We start from the raw sequence: 14,588 nt of genomic DNA on the forward strand, positions 1-14,588 counted from the left end.
TGGCCTTATTTCAAGATGGTAGTTTTACAATCACAGGGTCAGCTTATTAGACATGCTCAATTCCATGTACAAGCACTTTACTCAACTACTTGAGCAATTCTGACCATCGCTGCCCCTTTATTTAAATTCCAAGATGCAAAATCATCACTGATAAATACGGTATGAACAGAGTAAACCCGGAACATACCCTCATCCAACTCATTGAGAAAAACATCCGATACATCCACTCTAGGTATACGGGACGGTATACCTACATCCATACCGTATTATATGCATAGATACCAACTCATTTCCAACCAAGTCCCACAGTCACTCCTCTGTGGAATTAATGTCGAGTGCTTTTCGTAAACACCTGCCGTATTGGCCTATTTCACGGTGGTCTTTTTCAACCACTGGGTAAGCTTCTGTGACGACGCAGGTGGCAATTTACGTATATGGAATTTCCGGTCCAGTAAACGTGCACTTTGCTCAATTACTTTAGCCATCTAATCTCTGACCATTGCGGCCCCGTTACATAACTTCCGAGATACAAAAACATCACTTCCGTTTTCAAACCTCTTTTGAGTCGGCAACAGCACCTAGAGACGTAACCGGTAGACCGAAGTACGAACCTATCTAATAAGCCGAGACATTGTTCTTACTCACAGTGACACACTGTGGTAATTTTGGTATGAACAGGGTTTATTCTGAACATACCTATACAAGGAAGGAAAATTTAATGGAATCACTTGTAAAAGATACCTTTCATCCATCACCATTCAACCCTGCACACTACCCATTTATCCGACACACTCATAAGAGAACAACATACGGCAGACTCACTCTAGGTATACGGGCAGATGAGTTCCGTATACCCCTACATTCATCCCGTATCATATACATTTAACACCAACTCATTTCTAACGCTCAGTCGCACATTCACTCCTCTGTGGGGTAACTGTTGTCAAGCGGCAACAGCACCGAACTTATCCCGAAATACATATAGATTTCAACGTGCATCAGTCCTTTAACCGCAACTTACTCTTCCTGAGAATTAGGGTTTAGACCACAGCCGCTACGTGGATTCCGAAGGAACCTCAACCAACTGACCAAACAGGGCAAACCGTAGTACCAGATTATGAGGTTCTTTGGTTAGACCCCATGTCAAATCATTCCAAATACAAGCCAGAGAGCGAAATGGCATCACCAGTTTTAGTTCCGTCAGACTAGAGGTACTGGTAGCAACTTTTTACTTCACCGTGTATCAGTATTTTTAACCAACATTTCCTTCCCGCTATTTTGGGTTTAAGACAATAACCGGGATTAAACAAAGTCCGAGTCCGGGTCAAAGACAAAGTCCGAAAATCTTCCCTGTGGGCTACCGGTTCCTGGTATGACCAAGGATACATTTGATCATCACCAGTTTATAGTCCCACAGACTAGAGGTATTGGCAGCACCTCTTTTCCCCCGAATTGCAATAACACCAAGATGGGAAAGATCATAAACGTAACATGCTCCGGGGTGACCATTAGAGTCCGGTATAATATCTAATGGCCTCCGGTAGGTTAGTGTTCTAGTGTGGTAGACCGGAGGTGGTGGTTTCCACCTGAGGTACTGGTTAAGGAGCGCACAACAAGCCCTATAGAGGCCTATGTGTATTTCTTTGGATTTTATGTATGTATATACATACTCCTTTCAAACTCACTAACTAACATAACATCTAAATATTTGGCATTGTCCCTCGATTCAATAAGAAGCGAGTTAAGAACAATCGAGTTTTGTTATAGCCAAGGGGAATGTCTAATTTCATTGGCGTCGATTTATTTATATAATCTACATAATTCCCACTTCCAATACAAATTCCTCTAATCTGGTAGCTCTACTCACTAAATCACTTGTTGAAACGAGTTGTTGTTTTTGTTATAGTATTTTTATACTCATACCTGAGTATGTGTTTTTTTATTATTGCCTTCACTCGCTCTTCTTACGTTTATTTTTTTTTTCTTCTTGTATTTTTTATTATTATTTATATTTTTCGCCAATTTTTATGTTATTTTTTCATATTAGACAAGTATTTTTTTAAATATCTATCTTTTGTTTTTTGTTTTACTGTTTTGCTTATTTTTTATGTTCATTCTTCTTGTTTAGAGTTTAAACTTTAAAGTTGTGTGTGTGTTTGTATGTAAATTTTTTAATGTTCAAATGAGAATGAAATGATGATGACGATAATAATAATAATGATGATGATGGCATGTGTTCTAATGTTGGCTTAAAAGAACTAGAAGAAGAACTATCGAACAAGTGGTGCAAAGAGGGTGAGTTTTTTTTAAATGGTTTATTAGTTCAGGTGAGGCAAAGAGTGAATACTTGAGGGAAATAATGTTTTTAAATAATTGTTGCTCTTTAAAAGAACTTGTTAAATAATTATTTAAATTCTTATGACAAATCAAAACAATTTATTTTCAAAAATTTGCAAAAAGCCTAGTTTCTCTAATATAAAAATTTTCATGTTTTATGTTAAATTTTCACCTTGCAAGTTATACCCTTCCATCCCTCTAGAGGTTAATATGAAAAACTGTATAGAAAAACTGTTCAATTTACATTAACTGTCCGTAGGACTCTCTATAATTCTTAGGTCCACCTTAGGCTAGACCAGTGCCGCCAGATGTGGGGATTTGTTCCCAAATTGGGGATTTCATGTTTTATTTGGGGATCGTAATATTTGGGAATTTTTTTTATAATTTTTGTGCTATTTTTGGGAATTTAATTTTATAAATATTAACAATTATTTTCATTCTAGTTTAGTTTTTTATGTAAAGGTCCTTTTGAAATATTTCAAACAGGATTCGCACCTTTCCCTCTCCGAGAAATATTCTTTGAATAAATACAAAATTTAAAGTTCTAAAGAATTTTCAAAATCGTTAATTTTTAGATTAAAGCGAATTTGTAAATAAATTGTTCGATGGTCTCAAATTAATGCGTTCTAGCTGAACAATTTTTGAGAAAAATATTGTATTGTTTTTTAAATAAGGATAATAAAGTCAAAGACACTCATAGGAGTTTTTTCTAACAGGTGTTATAAGGGATTGCAAATTATGATTATTGCTAAAATTTTATCTATAGTATCCCATAATAGGGGCGTTCTTTATTAAGGACACCAGTATCCCCATAGGGATACGACGATGTTATTGAAAACTCTAGTATCCCCATCGGCATACGACGATTTTATTGAGAACACCAGCATTTGAATTGCGCGAGATCGATCCAAGGCATTCGCCGCCAGCGCCACCTAATCATTCCCAAAATCTAACCGAATCAACCCCCCAAATCAAATATCCATGGAGCAAAACAAACAATTAGTAGTAGGGGCCTGCACCAAAAACAATATGTAAAATTCGTTCAAATCGAGCTATGATGAACAAAAAATGCCTGGGACATTCCACCAGACTAGCAGTTCGGTCGGACAGTTCCGAACTGTGTCAAGTGTCAAGGTGACTAACTATTTTGTTCTACGAGGAAGTCAATCGTCACCCCATGGGACACTAAAGGACGATTGTCTTCAACCTCGGTTACAATGAGTACATTCGTGAAGAAAGACGAAATAGAGCCAACCAGGAACCAGTGTGGAAATCACTGTATTTTTCGGATACATTGACTCCTTCGTATAAGCATTTACTTTCAAGGTTTTTGCTTAGTAAGTACTAGGGTTCTATAGTTGAAACGAAAAGTCGACTTTTCGACTTTTTGCAATTAGTTAAAAGTCGACTTTTTGCATTTTATGAAAAGACAATTTTTCAACTTTTTTCATTTCGACTTTTCGACTTTTAGTATTTTATAAATAGTCGACTTTTCGACTTTTTCCGACTTCTCGATTTTTTTCGACTTTTTGACTACTTTCGACTTTTGTTCGACTTTTTTCGAGTTTTTCCGACTATTTTAGAGTTTTTGACTTTTTTCCACTTTTTTAAAATTTTCTACTATTTTTTTACTTTTTTCTACTATTTTCGAGTTTTTCCGCTTTTTTCCACTTTTTCCGACTTATGCCTTTTTTCGACTTATCGACTTTTATTTACAAAGTTGACTTTTTGACTTATTTCATAGACGATAGTCGAGTTATCGACTTTTTTGGAACAAAATGTTCGACTTTTCGATTTTTTTCGACAAAAAGTTGATTGTTCGATTATTCGAAAGTCGATTTATAGAACCCTAGTAAGTACTTACCAGCGAAATTTATGCAATTTATGTACATATTTTAAAATTTTTGTATAATATTTAATTAGTTTCTAACACATACAATTTTGTTATGTTCAATATAAATCTTCAATTAGCATTTAATAATAAAAAGTCTTAGTAATATCGAACTTATACAATATTATTGAATAAAGAGATTATTCAATATTTTTTATGATATATCAACAATAATATGTACTACTTTTTATTTACATACTTCAAAAAAATAATAAGAAATACTCTCGAAAAGACAGAAGAGAGCAAGATGCTGTGCACAGAAATTGCGTCTAGCTGTGTACAGCAATATCATTTTTTTTATATGTGCTGCGCCAAATTAAAGTGGCCCTAGGGATACGCAGCAGCCTAGTTCCCATAAGAAATACACGTGTTTGTGTGAGGTGCACAGCAAAATCTGCTTATACGCAGTAACTCTCATACAACTTGAATGATGAGGTGACAGCGAGTGACAATTTGTGAAAAGATTTCTATGTGATTTCAATAAATGTCAAATTTTTTTCATATGTGATTTGACATTCTGGAAACTCAAAAACATCTGTCTGCTATACTCTTCTTATAATTTCTCTCTGTAACTGTCCTACTTTTTATAATTCTTAAGTTCACCTTAGGCTAGACAACAACCTTTAGCTGTACTTACAAGCTTATTATAAACTCTTTTATAACATTTATAAATGTTTTGCTCTCGGCGAATTCAAGTTTGTTTTAAAATACAGTAAAGACAACAACCCACCTGGAAATTGTTATACAGTTACAAAAACCAACTACTTCAGCATCTGACAAATAGGAGGCGCAACAAACACTTTTCTTACTCATATTAGGGTTTTCATGATCTCAAGTTCTCTTGAAATTTTCAAAGAATTTTAACGATAAAATTTTCTTTTTACAGATAATTTTCGATAAAATTCTCTTTTTTATCGAAAATTTTCGATGAAATATTTTTTTTAGAAGATTTTATTTTATTTTATATTCTTTTTTTAGAAGATTTTCTATGAAATTTTCTTTTTTATAGAAAATTTTCTATAAAACTTTCTTTTTTATCGAAAATTTTCGATGAAATATTTTTTTTTAGAAGATTTTAGATGAAATTTTCTTTTTTATAAAAAATTTTAGATAAATTTTCTTTTTATAGAAAATTTTCGATAAAATTTTCTTTTTTATAGAAAATTTTCGATATATTTTCTTTTTATAGAAAATTTGCAATAAACTTTACTTTTTATAGAGAATTTTGGAACATTTTTTTTATAAAATATTTTTGATAAAATTTTAATTTTATAAATAACTTCCATAAAATTTTCATTTTATAAAATATTTCTTTTTCAAGAAAACATTTTCTTTTAATAAAAAATTTTAGATAAATTTTCTTTTTATAGAAAATTGTTGAGAAAAATTAATTTTAAAATTAAAAAAATAAAACTTTCGATAAATTTTATTTTTGTTTTTAATAAAACAAAGGTGTGTCAAAAATATCAGTCAATATTTAACAAAAAAAAAAAAAAAAAAAAAACAACCAAAAAAACAACAAATTATTTTGGTCATCAGAAAACACTATATACACCAAGGAATAACATACAGGTGAATTCCCACAACATATGAGCAGCACTTTTTTTGTACGAAAGTACTGGTAAGGTCAACTTTAAGTTGCGTTAAAGAAAAAGCTTAGTTTGAAAACAAAAAAAAACTTCCCAAAATAAAAAAAGATTGAGAGATGAAAATGATAATGATGATTCCCAAGCGTCAACAATGTTCTAAGGCTGGGTTGCAGAAGTCAAGTGGGTGGTTACCACCAAGCACACCCACATACAAGAAATTTACACAAATCTGTGTAAAGTTTTTTTTTCGTTTCCTTTTTTTTTGGTTTTAAAGGTAAACTCCTTTTCTACAATGTTGGAGGAATAAAAAAATTGCAAGCGAAAAAAATTTTTTTTTTTTAAATATATTGTGTGAGATGAAACAAATGTTTCACACAGTATGTTTTGAGCACTATGGGATGAGAACGGGTAATTTCAATAAGTTTTTTATAGAAAATATTCAATAGATTTAATTTTTCTGGTTCTAGTTCAGTTCTAGTTCAGTTCTAGTTCAGTTCTAGTTCAGTTCTAGTTCAGTTCTAGTTCAGTTCTAGTTCAGTTCTAGTTCAGTTCTAGTTCAGTTCTAGTTCAGTTCTAGTTCAGTTCTAGTTCAGTTCTAGTTCAGTTCTAGTTCAGTTCTAGTTCAGTTCTAGTTCAGTTCTAGTTCAGTTCTAGTTCAGTTCTAGTTCAGTTCTAGTTCAGTTCTAGTTCAGTTCTAGTTCAGTTCTAGTTCAGTTCTAGTTCAGTTTTAGTTCAGTTCTAGTTCAGTTCTAGTACAGTTCTAGTTTAGTTCTAGTTTAGTTCAAGTTCAGTTCTAGTTCAGTTCTAGTTTAGTTTTAGTTCAGTTCTATTTCAGTTCTAGTTCAGTTCTAATTCAGTTCTAGTTCAGTTCAAGTTCAGTTCAAGTTCAGTTCTAGTTCAGTTGTAGTTCAGTTCTAGTTCAGTTCTAGTTCAGTTCTAGTTCAGTTCTAGTTCAGTTCTAGTTCAGTTCTAGTTCAGTTCTAGTTCAGTTCTAGTTCAGTTCTAGTTCAGTTCTAGTTCAGTTCTAGTTCAGTTCTAGTTCAGTTCTAGTTCAGTTCTAGTTCAGTTCTAGTTCAGTTCTAGTTCAGTTCTAGTTCAGTTCTAGTTCAGTTCTAGTTCAGTTCTAGTTCAGTTCTAGTTCATTCTAGTTCAGTTCTAGTTCAGTTCTAGTTCAGTTCTAGTTCAGTTCTAGTTCAGTTCTAGTTCAGTTCTAGTTCAGTTCTAGTTCAGTTCTAGTTCAGTTCTAGTTCAGTTCTAGTTCAGTTCTAGTTCAGTTCTAGTTCAGTTCTAGTTCAGTTCTAGTTCAGTTCTAGTTCAGTTCTAGTTCAGTTCTAGTTCAGTTCTAGTTCAGTTCTAGTTCAGTTCTAGTTCAGTTCTAGTTCAGTTCTAGTTCAGTTCTAGTTCAGTTCTAGTTCAGTTCTAGTTCAGTTCTAGTTCAGTTCTAGTTCAGTTCTAGTTCAGTTCTAGTTCAGTTCTAGTTCAGTTCTAGTTCAGTTCTAGTTCAGTTCTAGTTCAGTTCTAGTTCAGTTCTAGTTCAGTTCTAGTTTAATTCTAGTTCAGTACTAGTTCAGTTCTAGTTCAGTTCTAGTTCAGTTGTAGTTCAATTCTAACTCAGTTCTAGTTCAGTTCTAATTCAGTTCTAATTCAGTTCTAGTTCAGTTCTAGTTCAGTTCTAGTTCAGTTCTAGTTCAGTTCTAGTCCAGTTCTAGTTCAGTTCTAGTTCAGTTCTAGTTCAGTTCTAGTTCAGTTCTAGTTCAGTTCTAGTTCAGTTCTAGTTCAGTTCTAGTTCAGTTCTAGTTCAGTTCTAGTTCAGTTCTAGTTCAGTTCTAGTTCAGTTCTAGTTCAGTTCTAGTTCAGTTCTAGTTCAGTTCTAGTTCAGTTCTAGTTCAGTTCTAGTTCAGTTCTAGTTCAGTTCTAGTTCAGTTCTAGTTCAGTTCTAGTTCAGTTCTAGTTCAGTTCTAGTTCAGTTCTAGTTCAGTTCTAGTTCAGTTCTAGTTCAGTTCTAGTTCAGTTCTAGTTCAGTTCTAGTTCAGTTCTAGTTCAGTTCTAGTTCAGTTCTAGTTCAGTTCTAGTTCAGTTCTAGTTCAGTTCTAGTTCAGTTCAGTTCAGTTCTAGTTCAGTTCTAGTTCAGTTCTAGTTCAGTTCTAGTTCAGTTCTAGTTCAGTTCTAGTTCAGTTCTAGTTCAGTTCTAGTTCAGTTCTAGTTCAGTTCTAGTTCAGTTCTAGTTCAGTTCTAGTTCAGTTCTAGTTCAGTTCTAGTTCAGTTCTAGTTCAGTTCTAGTTCAGTTCTAGTTCAGTTCTAGTTCAGTTCTAGTTCAGTTCTAGTTCAGTTCTAGTTCATTTAGTTCAGTTCTAGTTCAGTTCTAGTTCAGTTCTAGTTCAGTTCTAGTTCAGTTCTAGTTCAGTTCTAGTTCAGTTCTAGTTCAGTTCTAGTTCAGTTCTAGTTCAGTTCTAGTTCAGTTCTAGTCAGTTCTAGTTCAGTTCTAGTTCAGTTCTAGTTCAGTTCTAGTTCAGTTCTAGTTCAGTTCTAGTTCAGTTCTAGTTCAGTTCTAGCTCAGTTCTAGCTCAGTTTAGCTCATTTCTAGCTCAGTTCTAGTTCAGTTCTAGTTCAGTTCTATCTCAGTTCTAATTCAGTTCTAGTTCAGTTCTATGTTATTATTTAAACAATTTCAACAACGTTTTTTAATACATAGATACAATGAATTTGCAGAAATAAAATAAACCATAATACAAAATTAAAAATTTAAAAAATACTCCCAAAAATAATGAAATTATCTAGAGTATTGTTTTCATTTATTATTATTTTATTCTACCGCAAAATTTACGCATGAATTTAGGATTCCCGCCATTCCTTTTTTATTTTTTTGTATAACTCGTGTTCAAATACTTTGTAATCATACCAGCGAATACAAATAATATTATGACAGACGATTTTTCAATTTTTTTTTGTACGCATACAGATCATATTATTCTTATAGCTATTTTACCTTTAGCAACATTTTACTTGTTCTTAGACAATTTTCATATGAAATTGGTAAAGGAAGATGAAGTTTGTTCCAAAAAAAAAATATGAAGAAGAAAGAAATATTTGTATGAAAAATAAGTTTCAAATGATAAAGTAACAAAAAAGAGAAGAAAACGTAAATAACGCCGGAAGTCTTTTAATAATACAACATATGACTTATTAAAAAAATGCTTAAAGAAAAGAAAAAACACTAACTCGAGTACAATTCAAATATAAAACACAGCAGGGAATACCAACCAACTAAATCAAACAGGCAAAGCGGCGAAATAAACCCAACAAATCGACCAACGAACAACCAACCAAAGAACTATCGATGAACACAATTCCAGCAACAAAAACCACTAAAAACAATCGCACAAAAAGTACCATTCAAGAACAACAATAAATAGCAAAAAAGACAAAGTTTTTATTTTATTCTCCTTTAACTTCTTTTATTTATATTGGCTTTTTGTCCCATGTCTGTCCGATTTTATATTTATCTGTTTGTCTGTCCGTCCCAACGTTTACGTTGCGTTTTACCTGTGTTTTTGCTGTTTGTATGAATGAATAAATGTTGTGTTTGTTGTTTTATGTTTTTTACTGTTTTGTTTATGAGCGCCAAACGAACTTTTGACAGGTTGGCGAATAAATCTTGAAATGTTTTAATTTGTTCAGGAATCGATTTGCAACAGTCTTGTAGAAAGAAGTTCATAATGTTGTTGGTTCTCCACTCTCATTTCATATCTGTGCAAAATTGTTGTACTGTGTGTTGTAAGGAATAGATGTCTGGCCAGGGTTGAAATATGTATGTATGTATAACCAAGTCAAGTTTGTATTTTTAGTTCTTCTTTTCCTTGTGCAGTTTTTTTTGGCTTATACTACAAATTTTTTTAGGTTTTAATTTTAAGGGTTTCAGTGAAAGGATGAGGGATTTAATCTAACTTCCCTACCCAAAACAGAAATTTTTCGGAATTGTGTGACTACAGACTAGACTATAGACTAGACTATAGGCTAGACTATAGACTAGACTATAGACTAGACTATAGACTAGACTATAGACTAGACTATAGACTAGACTATAGACTAGACTATAGACTAGACTATAGACTAGACTATAGACTAGACTATAGACTAGACTATAGACTAGACTATAGACTAGACTATAGACTAGACTATAGACTAGACTATAGACTAGACTATAGACTAGACTATAGACTAGACTACAGACTAGACTATAGACTAGACTACAGACTAGACTATAGACTAGACTACAGACTAGACTATAGACTAGACTATAGACTAGACTATAGACTAGACTATAGACTAGACTATAGACTAGACTATAGACTAGACTATAAACTAGACTATAGACTAGACTATAGACTAGACTATAGACTAGACTATAGACTAGACTATAAACTAGACTATAGATTAGACTATAGACTAGACTATAGACTAGACTATAGACTAGACTATAGACTAGACTATAGACTAGACTATAGACTAGACTATAGACTAGACTACAGACTAGACTATAGACTAGACTAGATTAGACTATAGACTAGACTATAGACTAGACTATAGACTAGACTATAGACTAGACTATAGACTAGACTATAGACTAGACTATAGACTAGACTATAGACTAGACTATAGACTAGACTATAGACTAGACTATAGACTAGACTATAGACTAGACTATAGACTAGACTATAGACTAGACTATAGACTAGACTATAGACTAGACTATAGACTAGACTATAGACTAGACTATAGACTAGACTATAGACTAGACTATAGACTAGACTATAGACTAGACTATAGACTAGACTATAGACTAGACTATAGACTAGACTATATACTAGACTATAGACTAGACTATAGACTAGAATATAGACTAGACTATAGACTAGACTATAGACTATAGACTAGACTATAGACTATAGACTAGACTATAGACTAGACTATAGACTAGACTATAGACTAGACTATAGACTAGACTATAGACTAGACTATAGACTAGACTATAGACTAGACTATAGACTAGACTATAGACTAGACTATAGACTAGACTATAGACTAGACTATAGACTAAACCATAGACTAGACTATAGACTAGACCATAGACTAGACCATAGACTAGACCATAGACTAGACCATAGACAAGACCATAGACTAGACTATAGACTAGACCATAGACTAGACTATAGACTAGACTATAGACTAGACTACAGACTAGACTACAGACTAGACTATAGACTAGACTATAGACTAGACTATAGACTAGACTATAGACTAGACTATAGACTAGACTATAGACTAGACTATAGTCTAGACTATAGACTAGACTATAGACTAGACTATAGACTAGACTATAGACTAGACTATAGACTAGACTATAGACTAGACTATAGACTAGACTATAGACTAGACTATAGACTAGACTATAGACTAGACTATAGACTAGACTATAGACTAGACTATAGACTAGACTATAGACTAGACTATAGACTAGACTATAGACTAGACTATAGACTAGACTATAGACTAGACTATAGACTAGACTATAGACTAGACTATAGACTAGACTATAGACTAGACTATAGACTAGACTATAGACTAGACTATAGACTAGACTATAGACTAGACTATAGACTAGACTATAGACTAGACTATAGACTAGACTATAGACTAGACTATAGACTAAACCATAGACTAGACTATAGACTAGACCATAGACTAGACCATAGACTAGACCATAGACTAGACCATAGACAAGACCATAGACTAGACTATAGACTAGACCATAGACTAGACTATAGACTAGACTATAGACTAGACTACAGACTAGACTATAGACTAGACTACAGACTAAACTATTTCTCAAATCTCTCAAGAAAAACCTTTTATTTCATAATTAAATGAAAATCCCTATTTGAAATTGCCAAACGGGAAATGTACACACAACTCGCATAAATATTCTAACTCGATTTTATTTCCATTTTTTTCGTTTTTATACCCTACACCACTTTAGTGGGGAGGGTATATTGGATTTGTGCTGATGTTTGTAACATATAAAAATATTCGTCCTAGACCCACCTTAAAGTATACCAATCGGCTTAGAATCGTTTTCTGAGTCGATTAAGCTATGTCCGTCCGTCCGTCCGTCCGTCTGGCTGGCTGGCTGGCTGGCTGTCCATGTAAACCTTGTGCGCAAGCTACAGGTCGCAATTTTCAAGATAATTGGATGAAATTTGGCACGCACGTATTATTTGACCCAAGGACGAAGCCTATTGAAAATGGTTAAAATCGGTCCATTATTTCACCTAGCCCCCATAGAACAGAACCGCCCGAAAAGGGCTTCTGAGCTCATAATTATGTTAAATATACAGATATATCGACAAAATACGGCACAACTAAGTTTTATAGAAGTCTTGATAACCCTGCCAAATTTCATAAAGATCGGGCCCCATTTGACCCTAGCTCCCATACAAAGTCCCCTTTAGAAAATTACTTGAATGTCCCAAATTAACTTATAAACACAAATATCGCGATGAAATTCAGCACAATAAAATATTATGTAAATATAAATATATTCACAAAATTTTATCGGGCTTGGTCCATATTTGCCCCTAGCCCCCATATAAAGCCTCTTTCAGAAAATTAGTTTTTCATCCATAAATTGCTTAAATGTATCGGAACAAGGGAATATTGAAGATAAATGAGATATTATGAAAAATAAATCACATTTAATATTCATAACTGGTGTAGGGTATCATATGGTCGGCCACGCCCGACTATACTTTCATACTTGTTTATTTTTATTTTATATCAAGAACGTCTCTTGGCCAGTTAAAAAAATATGAAGATGATTCGTATGTAAAAAAAAAACTTCATGCTCCATACTCTGTTTAACAGTTTTGCATACAATTTTTAAACATTTTTTTCAGAGATATTTTACCAAAAGGTAAATACTTGTTTATACATTTAACATTTCTGCATGTGATGTTGTTGTTGGTTGATGATTCGCATTATCTTTTACTGGTTAAGATTGAATATGTTGTACGTTTGTCTACAAAAATTGTATTTGTAGTTTTTTTATAACATATTGCTCTTTTTCATATTTATTTTTTCTGTTGCATTTATTCGACATTTTGTAAATGTTCACATACATAATTTGAAAATGGCAATATTTAGATTAAAAAGTTTCAAAACGAAATTAGGTAAACCGGAAATTATACATAAAGTTAGACAGACATGTTAAGTCAAGGAAGGATGGTCACAGGACGGAGATACATATTCATAATAATTTATATTTATTTTTTTTTTTGTTTTTATATTATACTTTATACACGTGCTTTCTTATTCTTTAATGGCATCTTTAGAATTAGTTTAAAAAACGTTTGAAAGGCAAAATAATCTTTAAAAAAACTTGATGATCTTTAACGTCTGGTGTATTTGCCCACAAATTGTTTTAAATAAATTTAGTTTAGAGATTAATGACGACGACAGACGTCCCATGTTAAATTACGTTTTATATATATTAGGATAGACTATAGACTAGACTATAGACTAGACTGTAGAATAGAAAATAGACTAGACTATAGACTAGACTATAGACTAGACTATAGACTAGACTATAGACTAGACTATAGACTAGACTATAGACTAGACTATAGACTAGACTATAGACTACACTATAGACTAAACTATAGACTAGACTATAGACTAGACTATAGACTAGACTATAGACTAGACTATAGACTAGACTATAGACTAGACTATAGACTAAACCATAGACTAGACTATAGACTAGACCATAGACTAGACTATAGACTACACTATAGACTAAACTATAGACTAGACTATAGACTAGACTATAGACTAGACTATAGACTAGACTATAGACTAGACTATAGACTAGACTATAGACTAGACTATAGAGTAGACTATAGACTAGACTATAGACTAGACTATAGACTAGACTATAGACTAGACTATAGACTAGACTATAGACTAGACTATAGACTAGACTATAGACTAGACTATAGACTAGACTATAGACTAGACTATAGACTAGACTATAGACTAGACTATAGACTAGACTATAGACTAAACCATAGACTAGACTATAGACTAGACCATAGACTAGACTATAGACTACACTATAGACTAAACTATAGACTAGACTATAGACTAGACTATAGACTAGACTATAGACTAGACTATAGACTAGACTATAGACTAGACTATAGACTAGACTATAGACTAGACTATAGACTACACTATAGACTACACTATAGACTAGACTATAGACTAGACTATAGACTAGACTAGACTATAGACTAGACTATAGACTAGACTATAGACTAGACTATAGACTAGACTATAGACTAGACTATAGACTAGACTATAGACTAGACTATAGACTAGACTATAGACTAGACTAGACTATAGACTAGACTAGACTATAGACTAGACTATAGACTAGACTATAGACTAGACTATAGACTAGACTATAGACTAGACTATAGACTAGACTATAGACTAGACTATAGACTAGACTATAGACTAGACTATAGACTAGACTATAGACTAGACTTTAGACTAGGCTATAGACTAGACTATAGACTAGACTATAGACTAGACTATAGACTAGACTATAGACTAGACTATAGACTAGACTATAGACTAGACTATAGACTAGACTATAGACTAGACTATAGACTAGACTATAGACTAGACTATAGACTAGACTATAGACTAGA

This window comes from Lucilia sericata, unplaced genomic scaffold, assembly GCF_015586225.1.
Source record: "Lucilia sericata isolate MDLA Ls3-8-SP2 unplaced genomic scaffold, ASM1558622v1 Contig001165F_arrow, whole genome shotgun sequence".
NCBI classification, from domain to species: domain Eukaryota; kingdom Metazoa; phylum Arthropoda; class Insecta; order Diptera; family Calliphoridae; genus Lucilia; species Lucilia sericata.